The sequence below is a fragment of the Jaculus jaculus genome, chromosome 3 (assembly GCF_020740685.1).
Source record: "Jaculus jaculus isolate mJacJac1 chromosome 3, mJacJac1.mat.Y.cur, whole genome shotgun sequence".
NCBI lineage: Eukaryota > Metazoa > Chordata > Mammalia > Rodentia > Dipodidae > Jaculus > Jaculus jaculus.
In genome coordinates this window covers 162277453-162296776 of record NC_059104.1, presented here as the reverse complement: position 1 = coordinate 162296776, position 19324 = coordinate 162277453, and the positions used below count along the sequence as shown (strand labels likewise).

General features: G+C 37.6%; 1 long non-coding RNA gene across 1 annotated transcript in view; it reads right to left on the bottom strand.

Moving 5' to 3' along the window:
- Nucleotides 1-11871: 11871 nt before the first annotated feature.
- The window catches only part of LOC123459258, a 660147-nt gene continuing 652694 nt past the window's right edge, over nt 11872-19324 (bottom strand). The window contains exon 3 of the long non-coding RNA XR_006636157.1: nt 11872-11960. This is a non-coding gene — a long non-coding RNA (uncharacterized LOC123459258). The remainder of the gene's footprint in view (nt 11961-19324) is intronic.

Genomic DNA, 19324 nt, shown 5'->3' with positions numbered 1-19324 from the left:
TGATTTAGTTAGTTTGTTATTGTCACACAATAAATCACTGTTAACCTATGATATTAAACCGAAGTACGTTGATGATCTCAAAATTCTTTGGGGGTACAAGTTCTGGTAAGGATCTTTGAGGTTCTGTACTTAGGATCAAAGTGACAATCAAGGTGACTGCCAGAATTTGTTCTTTCCTATGTTTAGAGTCCCGTTCCAGTGTCCTAAATTGATTGCAGGAATGTTTTCCCCCCAGTTTCATGAATGAGACCTGCAATTTCTTGCTGGATGACATGTTCATATTTGTAAAATCAATTACCATTCCTTGCCCTGTCACCCTCTCCAAACATGACAGTTAACTCTGTAAGGATAGCAGGGATAACCTTCCCATCCTTCTTCTAAGGACCTATGTGAGTAAGTCTGGACCACATACAATAGGCTTCCATTTGGTGATAACAAAATTAACTGAGTAAAGCTGTAGTTACATCTTAAATCCTCTTATTTTGCCACATCTGAAGGTTTAATTAGAGATCTTGAGGGTTTTGAAGACTATTAGTAAGTACTTTATTTAGTGTTCCTCAATGGAGTTTCTTCTCATGGTATGGCTGGGGTCAGGCACTTTGTACGGAGTTTCCTACCAGTGAAACTTCATATATATCATCACATGACAACCTCCTATAAAGCAACCTCTTGCTGATGCTGCTTATTTCAACCAATTCTCTAAGGCAAGATTTACCAGGACTCTGCATAGCAAAGCTTTCTTCATCCATTAACAGGTGTGCTCTTGGTAAGTCATATCATTAAGGAGTTGAGAGACAAGTATTTGTGTAAATTACTTAAAATTCCTCTGAATGTGATCATTATCCATTCCTTCATGTTTATTTTTATTCTTTTTTTCATTTAATTTTTTTATTAACAACTTCCATCATTGTAAACAATATTCCATGGTAATGCCCTCCCTCACCCCACTTTCACCTTTGAAAGTCCATTCACCCTCCCAATCAGTCTCTCTTTTACTTTGATGTCATGATCTTTTCCTCCTATTATGATGGTCTTGTGTAGGTAGTGTCAGGCATTGTGAAATCATGGCTATCCAGGCCATTTTGTGTTTGGGAGAACACGTTGTAAGGAGTCCTACCCTTCCTTTGGCTCTTATGTTCTTTCTGCCACCTCTTCCACAATAGACCCTGAGCCTTGGAAGGTGTGATAGAGATAATGCAGTGCTGAGCATTCCTATCACTTCTTTCTAGCACCATGATGCCTTCTGAGTCATCCCAAGGTCACTGCCATCTGAAAAGAGAAGTTTCTCTACCAAAAGTGAGAGTAGCCTTAATATATGGGTATGAACATTGAAAGATAAGTTCTTACTGGGCATTTTGATAAGCATAGTATACACATTTAGCCAGACCAGCAGACATTACACCCCTAGGGCTCATGACTACCCCTGTTTTAAGTTTTCAGTATCAGGGATGTAATCCCCCCTGTGGAGTGGGCCCCCAGTCCAATTAGAGTGAAGTTAGTTTACACCATCACAGATGTGCCACTATTGCATCTGTTGGCTCATTTGGCCTGGCTGGCAAAAGTTAAGACTTGTAGTCTCTACTGTTGAGTATCTTCACTGGTAATTTCTTTCTCCATTGAACTGCATGCATAATGGCTTCTTCCAGCTTTCTGTAAGTTGGTATACATGAAGGAGGTTATCAGCTCAGTTCCAGCAGGTTTTCTCAGTAGCCTTGTAGCCCAAGAATGCCCAAGTGAGGTCAAGGGAAGAGATTTAGTAAAGGAAAGGTGGAGGGAGGGCTAATCAAAATCTCAGAGGATATAAATAAATCGTATGGAAACCAACATCTAGGTGCTGTTATATTATCTTCTTATGGAATTGTTCTGTGACCCTCTATAAGCACATTATGGACTGTGGTTCACTGCTATGAAGTGGATAATTCTGACTGAGTTTTCTGATTTGTTATCTCTACATCCTGAGTCTTTTGATCTCTACCCTTCACTTCTGTAGCCACTAGAGTCAGATAAATTCTAACTTTTTGTCTAGACCTGCATATTGGTCCTCTTTGTTCAAAAGGAGATTGCTTGATATTAATGCTTGATTGAAATCCTCCTTGGAGTAATTACATGAACTGGAAGGAAAGTGACAATGGGACTGGAGAGATAGCTTAGCAGCTAAGGGGCTTGTCTATGATGCCTAAGGACCCAGTTTCAATTCCCCAGTACCAATGTACAGCCAGATGTACCAGGTGGTGCTGGCTTCTGGAGTTTCTTTGCAGTGTATGGAGGCCCTGGCATACCCATTCTCTACTTACTTTTCTCCTTCTCTCAAATAAATAAATAAAAATAAAAATGAATGAAAGAAATGGTGAATCGGATGCTTTCTTTTTCCAGGTCATCTTCCTTTGGAAAATTGTGTTAATCTTTTATTGTCTGCTCTAGCAACTTGGATATTTATTAACTACATGTCCTGAACTTGGAAAGAAGAGATGGCTATGAAGCCTCACAGAAGCAACTATAATCATGAGAGATTATTTAGAATAATGCTACTTGCCAGACCCTGAACTAATTTATCTATAGCATGATACCATTTAACTATCAAAACAGCCCCATCCATGAAGTGTTATGTCTCTATTAATGTTCAGTATATGGAACCTAAAAGATAAACTTACTCATAACCTATATCTAGACACTGGCTTTGGTGGAATTCTGAATGCTTTTGACTTTGATCTGCTTACATATTTCACTTGCTTTATCCATCGTGTATTATAGCCTTTCATAGTGAGAGTTTTCTCAGACTATTCTGCTTCATAGAATTTAAAGTAGATTGCAGCTATTTGTGCTTAATAAATAAGGTTTAAATGCAATTTTTAGAGGCAGTACTTGTTTTCAGAATGCTCTCAAATTTTGGTTTGGAAAGTGTAATTATCATGTCCATGGCTGGAAAATTTAGCCAATACTTATCTATATAAACACTGAAAAGAAGAGAGTATTAAATAGGAAATCTTTTGGTAATCATAACATTGGATAAACAAATATACATACACTTGTTTTACAATTTGATTTTATATTTGAATATTGACATAAATATTATGTTTGCATAATAGTAGAGATATATCAAAGAATTTACAACAAAAATATTTTTACAGGAAGTTTTTCTTTAATTTTTACTTACAGAGCAGCATTTTAAGATGCAGATTGTGTTGGCTAGAGATCAAAGGGATTCAGATTTAGGGCTTGCTGTTCACTTACTGAATGTATTGAGGAAGATGTATAAATATTCTTTTGTGCGTACAAATGCACATTTATGTGTAGGTGAATATGAACATATATGTGAGTGTGTGTTTGTGTGTGTGTGTGTGCAGATCACAGGATAACTTTGGGTGTTGTTTCTAGGCACTGTACACTTTTTTGTGAGGGTCTCTCCTTGGCCCTAGGACATGCCAATTAGGTTACATTGATTGGCCAATGAGTCATGGGATCCATCTGTCTCCCCCTTCCCTGCTCTGGGTTCACAAGCACACACCAGCATGACCATGATTTTTGCATAGGATTCGGGCATCAAACTCAGGTTCTCATGTTCAGGAGCAAGAAATTTATGGACTGAGCTATCTGCCCATTCCTGGCTTTTAAAATTTTCTGTTTCCCAAGTGCTTTATGGCAACAGGAGAGTAATAGAGGCCTTTTTCTGAAGACTAAATGAAAATGCATCTATAAAGCACCTGACCCTCAGCTAAATCCTACTCCTTCACAATGATCTGGTCCATTGCATCATCACAGTAACTTCTGATGTAGAATATTATGTTGTGTATGGTATATGCTTCTGGGTTAAAAACTGGGTTAAATGTCTTGTGGTCCTCACTGAAAGCTGTAATATGTTGAGGTGTGTATTTCTTTAATATTATCATTCATATAAGAAAACTATTTATTTATGACTGCTCATTTCAGTTTTCTTGAAGATATGAAGGAAAAGAGATTTATCACAGAGCCATTATCAATGAAATTGGCATTTGAATCAAATGTATCTGAGAGTAAGACAAACCTCTTAATGTCTCCACTCAGGTGATTCTACTGACAAAGACATGGAACAGCAGGGCAGGGTCTGACCTTGTCCTTTGTATATTTCCTCTGCTTAATGCAAGAAAATGCATAACAAGTTCAGTAAAGAGCTGATGGACTAGAATGAGTGCTTCCTATTGTGGGGTTAAGTAAAATGTGGCCAGATAAGAGAAGGGTTTCTTAATCTTTATGCCCAGTTCAATTCTTTTCTTCAAAACTTTTATAACAGAACTAAATACTCATTCTTTTGTATGAAAACTACATAAGCAGCCTCCAGACCCATCCAACTTGTAATAAAAGGGGGCAAATGACAGGTCTATTATTAAAGTCTTGATTAATACTATTAGCCAAGGTCCAACAAGGGCTTTTGTTCAATAGTTCTGAAAAAATCCAAAAGGCACATTTAATGTAGGTTTTGGTTCATTTGCCACAAAATGAATGACAGACACTACAGATCGTCAAAATGTCAAATTTCTTCAAAGGATTCTAAACAAGATAGAGTTGCAGCAACCATGTTTTCATGTTTCTAGAGATAGTATTCATTTTAGAGTTTACCCTATGTTCTTGCCAAATTTATTTAAGATTCTTGCTTGCTATTTTTTCTACCCATCATTGCCATGAGAAGGAATCTGACCAAAGCTTCATTGGGGTTTCTTCTCTTGTCCCATCTTGGCACAAGCACCCAAGTATAGTGGCCTAGTGAATTTACTATGAAAAATGCTGTTCCATCAGTTTCAATTTTGGGGGATAATCATGGAAGCCATTCCACATTTTCAAATAGGGAGGGAAAGACGTAATCTGTGAGTAGCACACACAGTTTAGATGCATGGAAGTACCCTCTCTGTTTGGAAAGAGGGCTCAATTAGTAAAATGTTTGCAGCACAAGTGTGAGGACCTGGTTTTGAATCCATAGCATCCGTGAAAATGCTGGGCAGGTATGGCAGGCTGCCCACAATCCTAAGAGCTGGCGGGGCATAGACAGCAGATCCGCAGGACAAACTGCACAGCTAAAATGGTGAGTCAGTAAAACCTCAGTTCATGTGAGAGACCTTGCCTCAGTAAAATGAGGTGGAGAGCATTTGAGGAAGATACCTGATGTCAAGTTATGGCCTCTTGTAATGCAAATGCAACCACATGTATGTGAACATGCCTCCACAATGCATGTGCACCACACACACATAAACACATGTGTACATCACACACATAAATACACACACACACACACACACACACACACACACAGAGAGAGAGAGAGAGAGAGAGAGAGAGAGAGAGAGAATGAGAGAGAGAGAGAGAGAGAGAGAGAGAGAGAGAAAGAACAAGAGGGAGAACTGCCACTGTAGATCCAGACATTATTTTATATCTTGCCTATATTTTGATTTGTGGAGAATCCTGATAATTATTCTCATTTGATGACATGATTATTCCACACTGCTCAACTATGGGGATAAATTTGTATTCATATGAAAGAGGAAGTGAAACTGTAATTAAAACATAGGTTTTGCTTAAGTAACTACTGTGCCAATTATGTATTTGTATGTTAATGTGGACCAATTTGTATTAATGGCTATAAAGCAAATCCATGACCATTCTACACTATTTCACATGCACACCAACTGGTTTTACTAAATCCTTAAGAGATTACTTCAAACACTTCTTGCATTTGAATGAGTATGCTTAATATTTGTGTGTGCAGGTGTACATGGAGTGTGTGTTTCTGCGTGTGTTGGTAATCATTGCCCTGAGCTGCTGTTAGTCATGTGGATTAATTTCAAAATGTATGTCTAGCCTTGAAGCACTTCCCATGACTGAAGAATGTAGCCCAGTGGCTTTTACACAACAGTGTCCTTAGGAGAACCAAAGTATGGTTTTGTGATGACCCATCTTCTTTACCATTAATCTCCAACTTACTTCCATGCCTTTTCAGAAGATATTTTTATTTATTTACTTATAAAGAGAGAGAGAAAGAGAAAGAGAAGAGGACGAATGAGCACAAGGGCCTCTTGCCCCTGCAAATGAACTCCAGATGCATGGGCCACTTTGTGCATCTGGCTTTATGTGGATACTGGTGAGCTGTCAGACTGCGAGCACATGTAATTCAGATTCCCCAGAACCCACATAAGGCTGTATTCATGTAACACAGGCATCTCAAATCCAAAAACTGCACCTATATCAGTGGGAGATCAAGTCAGAAAAATTCTAACTCTTACATACCACCTGTTCAGGTGATCACAGTGACAAGACTGATCTTGTCTCAAACAAGGCAGGTAAGGCCAAACACACCAAGACTGACCTCTGACCTCCACATATGCAATCTAACACACATGCTTTCACACATACACACACGTTATGCACACACATACACATGCATACACTGCGATATGAACTGATTCCCAGATGTAATATCTTTGGCTACAGAACTGTAAACAGACTAGAGGCAGAATAAACAGCAACTAGTCAAGGATTTGGAAGGTAATTATAGTCTTGATCGTAGAAATAATGGTGGCATTGGAATATGGAAATAACAGTAGTTGGAGAAGAGGAACGCACAGAGGAGGAGAGGAGAAGACAAAGAAGAGAGGAGTGGTTAGCTTTGCATCGTTGGGACAAAACACCCAACCAAACTAGCTTGTAGGTGGAGTTTATCTTTTGTTTGGAATCGAAGAGAAAGTTTGTGCATTTCAGGGCAAGGATGTAGAGCAGAGGTTGGACATCGCATCTTGTTATTGCGCCTAACAGAAAACTGCAGCTGTGAGCTGAGATTGGTAAAGTGGGCTAACAAACCTCAAGGCCTAACCCCTGCTCCTCCTCAGGTAGAACTCCAACTCCTAATCTGCCACTGGCTGGGGACCAAGTATTCAAAACACATAAGGCCATTGGAAACACCTTCCTCTTAAACTGCCACAAGAGGAGAAGAGAAAAAAAGAAATCCTAGAGAACTATATATTAAGAAAAAAATGAGCAGGGTTGATGTTGAATAGGATAAATGACTTAATGCAGAGCATTGTTCCATTTATCTCAGAGATGGCAGGTGATATGCTGAATCAGGAGTCTTGAGTTGCGTAACTTGATAACACTTAGTTATTCTCAGAATGACTAAATACTTGAAATTTTGCCCCATTTATTTTTCTAGAGCTGACCTTATTCCTTTATTTACATAAATGTTCTCCTATATATGCATATAATATCATTATTTAGAATCACTACCTGATATTGGCCTTTACGTACTGACCTTTATTTTACTTGTCTGTTATATTTTTTTGTGTGTGTTCATGTCTTCATTTTTATTTTTAGGAAGCCACCATTATAACCTGTGCACTCAAGTTGAACAATCTAGAATTTTAACAGGTACCAGACATTTTCATAAGAAATACCCTAGGCTGTGGAATGGACAAGCAGAATTCACCTTCTCATTCCATTGGAAAACTATCTCCAGGAAATCAAAGTGACGCTTGTAATTAATCAGCACTTAATCTCAACCATTCTGGAGATGAGATGCTACTGCTATAAAAACACCTTCTTAAAGCCTCCCGTTCTGCACTTCCATACTCAGACCACCCATTCATCATACCCTCTGCAGAACACAGTAAGAAACCCAGTGCATTTTTCTAACATAAAAAAAATAATGAACTTCTTCCTGGATTCTGAAGGGAGCATGATATATGATTAACATCTCCTATAATTCACCACATTACAGCTCCAAAGTTTGCATTGCATATCTCTATAATTACTTTCATATGTAATTACATTTACATAATACTTACATGATTATATTTACATAATATCTAAGGTGACAATTATTTTTAGGGACTATTTAGATGCCACAAAACAGGCCACATAGGAGCTATATTTATTTTTGCAAGGAAAACTATAAGTATATACAAAGAAAATATAAAAGTGAGCATATACATATCACCTTATCATCATTAAGTCAACATATAGAAATTTGGGAAGTGATATTAAAGTAGGTGGTTTTTTTGATGAAAAAGAGAAGAAAAGGCATCCTCATTCAAGAAGGCTAACTTGATATCCTTGTGGAAAATCAAAAGAAACACATATTGTCTACCAAAGTATGATTAAAATTAAAGAACTTCAGAAGAAAAATGAACGAAAAGTTCATAAATTTTCCCTGGTATCTGTAGACATTCTACTCAGGTATATTAAAAATTATGTTGGCTTTAGTGTAAAATAGAATTAAGATTTTGGTGTTATCTCTATTCCATTCACATTCTAGATGTATAATTTCTAGGTGAATGTCATAGACAAGAAACTTAATTCTTGGTTGAATCTTCCCATTCATAAGGTTGGGATAATTAAGTATGACTCAGCAATAGTAAAGGTATGTATAAATGAATAACTTAGACAAATATTACTTAGTTGAATCTTCCCAATAATAAACTATGCCTCACAATATTGCCATATGATTAAATAAATTAAATAATTATATTATTATCAGTTTATATCCTATAACAATAATCAATAGCACCAAAAAACCCAGGTGGGGAAATATTCAAACTTCAAAACATACACAATGCATTTTTAGTACTAATATATTTTTTTCTACTCTGAGGACTTGAGAACAGATAAGACACTTATTTTCTGACCTCTGCATGAAATATGAGCAATTTCATGATATAGTTAACATATTTGTGTTCCTCTTTGTGTCACCCAATGTGTGAGCTTAAAAATGTATTCTATAGTTCAATCCCTTATAAAAATCCCTTTTTGGTAATATTATTCTCAACTTGAAAATTAAGAGACTATAGCAAGACAATTTTAATCTCCTTATGAGCCACAACTAGTAAAGAGTAAGGTAGAACTTGACCCTCAATATGTCTATTATGACCTGTTTGTGACTTGTTACCCCAATGAAGAGATACATGTGCTTATGTAGTTATCAAGTGTGACATAAAATATTTATACATATGTCTTTTGTTATACTAAAACAAGAAGAATAAAAATACTAATCCCTATAGGAAAGGCTTTCCCTAATTCATACCTGTTAGCCAGTGGTTGGGAAAGAAGAGGGTGTTAAGTGGTTCACCCAGAAACATGAATGCAGTGGCATGCATTATGAAACACTGTCATTTATTATTTATTTGCTTATTCAATGAAAAGTTTCCATAAGAGATTCAGCTCATTTTGTGAAATTAAAATGAATACATAAGTAGATTGTTATGGTCAGAATCACTAAGAACTATATGGCAGTTAAAAGTATGGTCTAACCTACTTAGCAGCAATTAACCTGTTGTGATGCCCACACAAGTGCAATAGTGGCACACAGCCCTGGTGGGGAACCAACTGCTCTTGATTTGGCTAACTGATCCCCTCAGTGGTACAGGACCCATAGCTGGAGCTGGGAAACAAGTAAGAACCATTTCCAAACATTAGCCCACTCTCCATTATCAAGCTATCATCAATCGCGGGCTACAAGAGGGCCTACACCTATTAAATTCTCTATTAAAAAAGTAAGGGTTATCCCATTTGTCCTGGTGTTAACTTACTCTCTGTTGGAGAATCTGCTTCTCTTTTTCAGATAGATGTAGATCTTAAGGAGAGAGCCACCCCATCATACCTCAAAAGGGCCCTGGCTGAAACTAAGAAAAAATTGGTGAAACAAGCAAGGGTGCTGTTTTCCCTGGTGAACCGTGTACCAGCACAAAGGGGAAGGAGACCAACACAGAGAAAAATCAATGCCTACCAAATCAGAGAGCCAGAGCCCCAGAGTCCCCCAACACCTCATTACTGAAGAAGACAAAAATGAGCCCAACATGGCTCAGTGAACTTTTGCAGAAGAGGATGCGGAAAGAATGTCAGAGCCACATGTTGGGTCATGATATGCAGAGACATTTATTCTACCCATAACTGTGGGCTAACTCTAAAATTCATGACCCATACACCTGAATAAGGAGGGGCGGGGGAGGGGGTAGGTTACGGATGAGCCTAATAATGGTATCAAACTGACTGTATTTGCTCAATACAAAACTAATTAATAAAAAAAAAAATAAAGGAAAAAAGAGTATACAGATACAGTGAATCCAATTGAAATCCCACCTTCTTAACTTGGAAGCCTAATAGCATCATATTTGTTGGTTGGTTTGTTTGAAGAGAGAGACAGAAAGGGGTAGATGTGTATTTGAGAGAGTGAGAGTACAGGAGCATCAGGTCTTCTGAGCCATTGTGTCCACCTGGCTTCAGATGGTTGTAGGAGAATTGAACCTGGTCCATGAGACTTTGCAAGCAAGCACCTTTAACTGTGGAGCCATCTCTCCAACCCTACCAAGAACATCTTCATCCTGGGTATTACACCAGAGGAGATTCACCATGAATCTCTTAATTTAACTTAAACAAAACTTTAAGGAATATATTACACCCATGTACAGTCTCTAATGTGAGGAGATTTAGATACTGGTTTTCAACAGAGTAAGCAAGTTCGGTGGCTACAGGAATCAACCTAGTCCAAGGTTACATATCATATCTTCTTGCTAATAAATGATTAAGGAGTTTGCATAAAAGTAAATGTCTGCTAGAAAATCAGCCATCGTATACCAGAATTACATTATTAGCACTGAAGTAGCAGTAACATGCACTGTGGTTGTGGTTGTAAGGTTGGCCCTGTGCCCTTCTCTCGCATATTTGCAAATTAAGCAACACACCCCAAGCCATAATTACCACCTGCTTTTAGAAAGGATTTGTGAATTGTGAAGGAAGGAATTCACATAAAGACATTTAAATAAAAGGCATAAATAATAATATATTGTTTTTATTAATAAAGGGGACTGAGAGATAGAATCACGTTGGCCTAAGTTTCTTTCTCAACTGACATTATTATTGGTCAGTTGGCATCAATTATATTTTGAAATTGTGCTCATGGTTAAATATAATTTAAAGCCTTTATGGATGAGCCTTAAGGAAAGGATGTAAGACAAAGGTGACCCATTTGGCAGTATTCAGCGATTACAAAGTCTACATTTTCAAAACTCTGAGCTATAAATTAACATTTATATGATTTGGGGCCAAAGATTGGTAAATAGCTCAAATTAGTAATTATCAATCAATAAATAATGACTCTACAATAAAATATTTTTAGAATCTTTTCACTGTTCAATAAAGCATTTGCCATGAAATTCTGTTTTATGTCTCTTATGTTTGTCTCCAACTCTTTGTCCAGTGAGAATCCACAATTACAAATTATACTCCATTTACGCGTACATCCCCGTCATGGGTCAAGAGTTCAGAGGTGACAGGTGACTCATCTTCATATGTCATCTAACTTGTGGGTCATGTGTTATCACAACTTGAAGCGGTACCTTATTTTCACATGATAATAATGTTTATCTCATCATCCCAAAATAAATGCATGCATGGACTATGAGTATTTGGCGTAATTTGTGGTTTGTAACCCCTACATTTTCAATTCTAGAGAAACATCTGTACTAACAATCATTGTTACTTTCATTTCAACAGACAATGGATTCAAATACTGATTGGAATGAGAAGAAGCTGTGAGCTTCCAGGGCCCATCACACAGGAGAACAATGAGCACCCAGATTACATTAGAAGGACTGTGACTAAAGACATTTTGGCAGAATATGTGTTGATAGGATAATTATTAGGTGGAGCAAATTACAATGTAGAAGCCTTAACAAGTACTTGCATAGTTTCTTTTCCACAAAAGACATCTTGTATTAAAGAAAAAAAAAACAACACATAGATTTCTTCTAGTAATTTCTAAAATCAATTGCCTCAAGTTCTATTGTGAGAATATTTTGAAAGTTTCAGCCTGCAGTGCATTATATATGTTTAATTTTGAGTGGATAATTTTTGATCCCGAAAGCCATACCTGATTTGGTAGATTCTTCTTTGCCCCTTGCAGCGAGAATCAATCGGCCTATTGTTGTAAGACAGCTACCTGTGGTGATCTGAAATGAAAAAGATATTTTGAAATTAGGAAAGAAACCTGCAAACCTTAATACTGATGGTCTCATAATGGTATGTTTTTCAGTCAGTCTACTTTTAAATTGTGTCTTTACTCTGTACTAAGAACCAGTTTTATGAACATATGGATGGAGAGTAGGAAAATAGTGAAAGAAATATATTTAAAAAAAGAAATACAATTGAAAATCTAAACATTTCTCTAGATATATAGTTGTTGCAGTCCGGTTCGCATTGCTGTTAGAAATCACCCAACCAAGAGCAGCTTCTGGGAAAAAGAGTTTTATTTTGGCTTACAGGCTCGAGGGGAAGCTCCACGAAGGCAGGGGGAAAAGATGGCATGAGCAGAGGGTGGACATCACCCCCTGGCCAACATAAGGTGGACCACTGCAACAGGAGGGTGTGCCAAACATTGGCATGGGGAAACTGGCTATAAAGCCCATAAGCCCACCCTCAACAATACACTCTCTCCAGGAGGCATTAATTCCCAAATATCCATCAGCTGGGGAGCTAGCATTCACAACACCTAAGTTTATGGGGGACACCTGAATCAAACCACCACATTCCGCCCCTGGCCCCCATAAACTGATATCCATACATGTTGTAAAATGCAATGCATTCATCTCAGTTTAAAAGTCCCCTCAGTTTTTATCAATCCCAATGATGTTCATACATCCCCATAGTCCAATATCTTTTAAATGAGCCATAATGCCAAAAATAACCTCAAAAAACCCATAATGGCACAGAATAAATATTTGCACTGCAAAAGATGGCATTGGGCATAGCAAAGAAACGTTCAACCAATACAAGATTTAAAACAACCAGGGCAAACATCAAACTCTAGCTTCAAGTCCAGCAACTCTAACCAGTGACAAATCTTCAAGTCCAATAATTCTAACCAGCAACAAGTCTCTGGCATTTCAATTCCGCCCCTCCAGCTAGGCTACTCACAGTCCTGGGAAACATCATCTGGCCGGCAGCTCTTCGGCAGCCATCTCATGGTCCTGGCATCTCCACTGGGTCTCCACTGCAATCCACGGTTCATCTTCATGGCCCCATGGGGTCTCTATGCAGGCAACCAGCAAACCCGCTTCACACTGCCCATGGCCATTTCCAAAACACAAGACCATGTTGCAAACTCAATGACCCTCTTTCCAGCATTTCTTATACTCCACGATACCAGGTAGGGTGCCAATTTGTTAATCCAGGGGGGAATAAAGCAGACTTTGAAGAACAGGACACTCCTTGAGCACTCAGGCCCCTTCAAAAGAGTCTACATTCTTCTTGTTGCCCCAGTGCAGGTCAGCTAGCCCAGTCTCAAAGGCTGTAATCTTTCAGTTGCAGCTGAACAGGCAACAGTTCACCCAAAGGTTTTTCTTTCTGTGCCATATCCCTCTGCACACACCAGTTCATTTCTATGCAAAGCAACCCTGCACAACTTCTCAAGACATGGGCACAAGAGCAAGCTTCTCACACAAACTGCTAGCCCAGTCCAGGCAAAGCTCTTTCTCACCCTCATAAGCCAAACCTCACTGTCCATAGTTTTTATTGCATTCAGTCTTGTAGCTCTGACCATAATAGTCCATCAAGCTGTACTTACAGCACTTCAAGGCATCTCTTAAGCCAAGGTTTCAACTCCTTCCACATACCTCTTGAAAACCGGCTCAAAAGGCCAAACCCACACAGTCAGGTGTCCAGCAGCAACCCCACTCCTCGGTACCACTTTACTGTTGCAGTCCAGTTTGCATTTCTGTTAGAAATCACCCAACCAAGAGCTTCTGAGAAAAAAAGAAGTTTATTTTGGCTTACAGGCTCGAGGGGAAGCTCCATGATGGCAGGGGAAAACGATGGCATGAGCAGAGGGTGGACATCACCCCCTGGCCAACAGAAGGTGGACCACTGCAACAGGAGGGTGTGCCAAACACTGGCATGGAGAAACTGGCTATAAAGCCCATAAGCCCACCCTCAACAATACACTCTCTCCAGGAGGCATTAATTCCCAAATATCCATCAGCTGGGGAGCTAGCATTCACAACAACTAAGTTTATGGGGGACACCTGAATCAAACCACCACAATAGTTTAAAATATTTTTGTTAACAAAATCATGAAAATATTAATTACAGTTTAACTCTCTGAGTTACTTCAATAACATGGATACCAATGATTTTGGGATGGAAGATGACATAAAAAAGTAACTGCTGCTACCATGACGCATAAACTGCCATGTCATAGGGAATACTTGCAAACCTACTGAGGAGGGTCTCCAAAAGAATGGGGCCAAGTACAAGGTAAAAGAGAGTGCCAACACATGATGTATCCATAAGAAATATATTGTTAATAATAATAGTGGTAGTAATAATAGAAAGGAAGAAAGAAAAAAGAAAGAGAGAAAGAGAAGAAAGAAAGAAAGAGAGAGAGAGAGAGAGAGAGAGAGAGAGAGAGAGGGAGGGAGGGAGGGAGGGAGGAAGGAAAGAAAGATAGATAGAGAGATGGCTTAGTGGTTAAATCACTTGCCTGCAAAGCTTCAGGACCCACGTAAGCCAGATGCACAGGGTAGCACATGTGTCTGGAGTTCATTAGTGGCTGGAGGCCCTGACACCCACACGCTCTCTCTCTCCCTCTCGCATAAATAAAATAAAATAAATTCAAAAATATTAAGTTTAAGTGAGGTTTAAATGAAGGTTTTACAACCCTTTCTCATTTATGGAAGACCTATAGAAACAACCAATAATGCAAACCTTAAGCTAGAATTCTAGAAAGCACTTCGCTTGTATAGAACACAGTAAACTTTAGAATATACACATGTGTGCACACTGACACTCATTGATACAAGTGTATATATACACACATATTATAAACACAAATATAACATTTCATGTATTGTGAGGTATTATGTATGTGCCATTTAGGATAAAAATCTTAGCAATTTACTGTAATAAAAACCTATACTCTAGTGATGTTCACCTGGCATTATATCAGAAAGGCTAGCCTGCAAAGTCAGCTGCAACTCCTTCATTCATCTACCTCTTTGTCCATATCTGTAGCTTTTGGAATCAACATAATAAATGTCAAAAATGAATTTGAGTTGATGGAATTATTGGCTTGGTAAAGAGCATGACTGCTATTAGGTGTAGTCTCTTTGACCAAAGGGAAGTGTTTAAAATACATACACTTGTTCATATGCTTATTTAAGACTTTTTTTCTTATCAAGAATTATACAATCTGAGTGTGTCCTGTGAACCAATGTTTCCTAGGATAGTGTCTACAAATTGACCTACACTCATCTATGCTCTGTTTTCAATATAGAAGAATTCATAATTTCTTAATGAGCACTATGGAATTCACAGAATCTTTCTTCTGTTCACATTCTCCAAAGAGCTTTTTGTCAAACCAGATGGTGATAAGAACACATGCAACATTACATGGCTTCAATATTTCAGAATTGGTTGTAAGAACCATTTTGAGTTTGGTTTCTAGTGAAGGTCTTGGTCTGTGTATATGGAAAAATTTGATTGGAGGTTTGTATTTTATTATAACTGGATAGCAAACTTGATGTTGTAGCTGATCCTCACTTAAAATGTCTTGGGCAGCTAACATTATCCACTAGCAGAAACAGATTAGGAGAAAATCACAACCCAACCAGCAGCGTTCAGTGTACCTCTCTGTGTAGTAAATGTACCTCCCTAATATCTACTTCCCCTGCAATCATTCCTCATGGTGAAGGGATACTTCAAAGGGAATTCCATCCCAAAAGCTGACATTTCCAGTCCAAAAGCTGATACTGCGCACATTCTAGTTCATAGATGCTGAGCTCAGCACTGGTGATACAGGGACATGAGGCTGAATTCACATTCCTTGAATTCCTACACCAGTATAGAAAGTAGATACCACAAAAGAAGTGACTCAGATAAGTAGGAAGTGAATTAGAGGAATGGTGGAGATATGTTAAAGATAGTTACATGACTGGGGACAGGCCATTAACCACCCTTCTATTTTAGTTTTAAAATTATATTAGGAGTATAAATAAGCATATCCTGAGTAGTATCAAACCCAAACCTTCTATTGGTATAAACTTATCTTGACTATTACTCATGGATAGGTACAATACAATTAAATAAGAAGGAAGTCAAACCAATGATAGGAATGGACTATGATATAAAAGATGAATAAAATTTAAGGTCTTATAATTTATTCATTGCTCCTAAATTAGAAAAGTGCTTAGTACACACACAGTGAGTACTTAACAAATACAAGCTGAAATATCAACAGATCAATGCCCATAAGTAAGTTAACACTCAGGTATTCCCATCAAATATGTGTTCCCCTAAAAACAAACAAAAAAAAATGAACATCATATTGAAATTAATGAAGAAAATATAAAAAGTAGCCTTGATAAACATTGATACTCCAATTCAATTTTTATGTGTCTTTCTATAAACTTATAACCTTAAACCTCTTTGATACATTACCTATTTCTTCAAGAATATATTGTGGCTCTAGGCAGCCATAATATTTCAAAATTTAAAAAAAAAATCATTTAAGCCTTAGAGATTAAAGCACTTTCTTATGAAGCAGAAGGACACAGATTTGAGTGGTTCCCTAGTACCCATATAAGCCAAAGGCACAAATGTACAAGGTGGCACATATGTCAGGAGTTTGCAGTGGTAAGAAGCCCTAGGTTTCTCTCTCTCTCTCTCTCTCTCTCTCTCTCTCTGTGTGTGTGTGTGTGTGTGTCTCTTTCTCTCTCTCACTTGTGTGTGTGTGTGTGTGTGTGTGTGTGTGTGTGTGTGTGTGTGTGTGTGTCTGTCTGTCTGAATAAATAAAATATTTACAAAACACATGTACAGGGCTGGAGAGATGGCTTAGCGGTAAAGCGCTTGCCTGTGAAGTCTAAGGACCCCAGTTAGAGGCTTGATTCCCCATTACCCATGTTAACCAGATGCACAAGGGGGCACATACATGTGGAGTTTGTTCGCAGTGGCTGGAAGCCCTGGACCACCCATTCTCTCTCTCTCTCTCTCTCTCTCTCTCTCTCTCTCTCTCTGCCGTTCTCTCTGTTTCTGCTGCTCTGAAATAAATAAATGAAAAATGAACAAAAAATTTAAAAACATGTAAGCATATCATAAAATATCATTTATGGTATTCCCAAGATAAAATAATTTGGCAATATTTTCACTGTGTTTAGTGCCTTGTCCTTTCATTTGGGAACATATGCCTCAGAGAAAAATCACTGAATTTCCTCATGGAACCAAGGTCTTGGCCTTTTCTCAGCTTTCTGCTTCTGTTGCAAAAAGCATGTCCTAATTTCAACAGACAGATGTAATGAATAATGACAAATCAGTAATGGAAGCTTTTAGCAGAGTATCAGTAAGTTATCAAAACTTAAAGTACATGGGAAAGGGTCACTCTAGACAAGAGAATTATCCAGAAGTATAAAAAGCTATAGCTAATATTTTTAGCTTAGATACAAACTAGTACAGTGGCCCAATTTTTTTTATTCATCAATTTCAGAGACTTATGATTAATCTTGTTAGCAGCCATGGCAGGATAGATTGCTATTTACACTCACATCTTGATGACACTCCCCCTCATTTGTCATATCAGTGGAAAGCAGTGGTGACCCCAGAGATCTAAACCCATTACCAAGGTTTTATAGTACAGTGCATGCTCATTGCATGCCCTCGTTGTGCTTGATGGCATTAAATATTTAACTAACGATGTGCATGACAGTGTGGAGAAAGCAGAAGGTTTTAGTGCATTTTTATGCACACTATTGATGAACAAATATAAAATTAAAAAGTCTGCATCCAAGCCTCAGGGTACAATAAATGGTTAGGGAAAAAACCCAATTTGTGTTTAGTTCCTGTAATTGAATTATATTACAAATCTTTCTAAATATACATATGAATCATACTCCCCAGTAGCTAGACTGAAATATGAGGGATTCTAAGCAATAATTCTATCATTAAATTTTCATGTGCAAGCATAACTTGGATGACAAAACTTGCTTGTAAATCTTGAAATGAATATAGAGAAGGTAAATTATTTTCAACCATGTAATATCAATTATCTTTGTGTAACATTTGAAAGAGAAGTACAATTGAACCTCTGAGCAAAAGGGAGTTTGGTCACTAAACAAATGGGTAAATTGTGTAGTTTTATTTTAATCAAACTAGTCCTTGTTATTTAACTTGGCTCAGGAATAATCTTGAAATAAAAAGTGGAATGATGAATTTTCTTAATATGCTTGGTTTAATTTATATTTTTATTTATTTATTTGAGAGAAAGATGCAAACAGGGAAAGAGAGAAAGAGAGAATGGACGTGTGCCAAGGCCTCCAGCCACTGCAAACGAACTCCAGACACATATGCTACAATTTGCATCTGGCTTACTTGGTTCCTGGGGAATCGAACCAAAGTTCTTTGACTTTGTAGGCAAGTGTCTTAACCACTAAGACATCTCTTCAGCCCCCTAACATGCTTCATTTTTCACAGCTCTTATTTTGGAAGTTTCTGGCATTTACCATATCCTGGCAGCATGCTTCTTTAGGCCACAATATGACACATATTTAATACGTTTATGGAATTTTATATTTTTACATAAGGTCCCTTGTATTCCAGGCTGACCTTGAAGTACTATGTAGCTAAGGATGACCTTGAAATTTTGACCCTCCTGTTTCTACCTCTCAAATATTAGGATTTCTAGTCTGTGTCACAATGCTAGTTTGTATGTGTTACTGGAGATCAAATCATGGGTTTTGTAAAGGCTAGGCAAGACCTCTACCAACTGTACTTATCACATTAAATATAATTAATAGTGAAGCAAGTTGATGAAAAAAAGTGTTTGTTGTATTAAAATAATGTGAATGTTACAAAGAAAAGCAGTTGAAACTCTCACTGTTAAATTCAAGTAAATTTTAATATGCATCACAGAGGTGGTATATGATCTATTGAGTAATATGTACAAGAATAGTAGAATCAAAACAAAAAATGATTAGCATGTAACAGCCAGAGATTTGCTAGATTTAGTCGGAGTGATTCTCTCACATTCCAAGCAGGAACCTCGCTGGTTTATTCATGTTAACTTGTCACCAAGAATCAGTGCTATGCCATGTGTCATTGAAATTCATATTACATACTTAAGTTGCCTCCTTGAATAAACCTTCTCTACGTGATAGTGAAGGTGTCACAGTGACAAAACTTTGACACTAAGTTTCTTTTGTGTTCATTGGCACATATGTGTACAAATTTATGATGCATAATGTGATATTTTCTTTCATATATACAGTGGGCAGAGGGCAGAGATCAATTACCTTACTTTTTTTTGTTTTTTTTTTTTGTTTTTTTTTTT